Source organism: Halyomorpha halys, unplaced genomic scaffold, assembly GCF_000696795.3.
Source record: "Halyomorpha halys isolate HHAL.00 unplaced genomic scaffold, Hhal_1.1 Scaffold476.1, whole genome shotgun sequence".
In the NCBI taxonomy this organism is placed as follows: domain Eukaryota; kingdom Metazoa; phylum Arthropoda; class Insecta; order Hemiptera; family Pentatomidae; genus Halyomorpha; species Halyomorpha halys.
The window spans coordinates 20,328-21,924 of record NW_027115949.1 but is presented as its reverse complement, the minus strand read 5'-3'; the positions used below and the strand labels follow the sequence as shown (position 1 = coordinate 21,924).

Genomic DNA, 1,597 nt, shown 5'->3' with positions numbered 1-1,597 from the left:
TTTGTGACCATTGTCCCAACATCAGGTCCTCTCAACATAATTATATCTTCACATTTCAAATTCTATAATTAATCTGGTCTCCTTCTTTAGTTCTGAGTATATAAAAGTCCTAATAGTCATAATTATTTTCTGTTTGTTTTTAAATTAAGTAATAAATAAAACTAGATACATAAAATAAGGCGAAATATAAATAAATTAAACCATTATGTTAACAAGACTTTAATTAAAGTTGGACTAAGAAGATAAGATTAATTACAAAATTTGAAATGTGATGAAATATTTATGAGATTACCTGAAGGGGTGATAGCCCCGAAACGTTGTTACTGATAAATTAAAATGAAGAAATTTAATACAGAAAGTTATTCACTACAACTCATTAAATAAATAAAAAACATTAGGGCTGTTTTCAGAAAAATGTATAATATCAATAATATAAAGTTGTACTTCCGGGAAGTTGATTTTAGCTAAGAAATTACTAAAACATCCGTAAGGGGTATTCATGATCTTTAGTTTAACATGTTAAACTTTCATAACCTTTTGGAAGGAAAGGTTATAAAACCAGTTGCTCAGAAAATCCGCAAGGAGCTCTTATACATTTACTATTTAACATAACTTTAAATAGGGCTGCTCTCAATCCTGTACCTATAACATTTAACATAGTAAAACATTTTAAATTTAACACGTCATGAATACCCCTATAGTACATACTTTTCTTAAATAGGTAATTTCAGTTTAATAAAACTTTCCATTTTTGAGCCTGACTATTTACATACACACTGAGATCTTTATGTGAGACTATGTTACAAGGGTGTACCAAGGATCAAAACTAGAGAGGGAGGACAAGCAATAGTTGTTAAGGTTGTTAGATTCCAGGACAGAAAAGGCAAAGGAATAGTTAGTTTAGTAACTTTTAAGAAAATCAGAGAAGTACATTACTAGATATTGCAATTATTTGCTTGAAAAAAATTTAATTTTTATTAAATTAATAACTTTGTTTTTCACTTCTAGGGGGGGGGGGGAGAGCAAATGCCTCTCACTGGGTACCTGTGCTAGGTTATTTGAACTCTAACTTGTATTTTTACAATGAAAACTCTGATTTGAAATGTTTCACAATTGCAAAATTTTCTTTATAAAACATAAACTTCATATAATGTTAAATGGAAATAAAGACTACCATAGAAATACCAATTTTTGCAATAAATTCAATAAATAAAGACATTTAAATGAATCAGATATCATTTTTGAAGATTGTGTCAAGGGGAAATATTTCCTAATTTCATTAAAAAAAAAAACAACATATTCTGAAGAGGTAGCAATAGCAATTGCATGATTCGAATGTTTTTATTATATACATATTTTTGTATGGAATATTAGAGGCTTTTAGATATAAAAAAAGTATGTCTATACTAAGCAATGAAAGAGAATTTCAGAAAATTTAAAAAAAAAAAGTATTTTTAAAATATAATTTTTATGAAAGTAATACAAAGCTGAATTTTATTTTCAATGTGTCTTAAGATACCTGATTAACTTTGAATGGCATAACAGACCTGTGAAGCAGCCTTTAGAGCTCCTGGCTTTAGAATTGAGGACGGGATTG

The 1,597-nt window shown here is 28.1% G+C and overlaps 1 protein-coding gene across 1 annotated transcript in view; it reads right to left on the bottom strand.

Annotated features, from left to right (window-relative positions):
* LOC106683289 (disintegrin and metalloproteinase domain-containing protein 10) overlaps window positions 1-1,597 on the bottom strand; it is a gene marked incomplete at its 5' end in the record, with an annotated part of 19,569 nt that overhangs the window by 13,071 nt on the left and 4,901 nt on the right.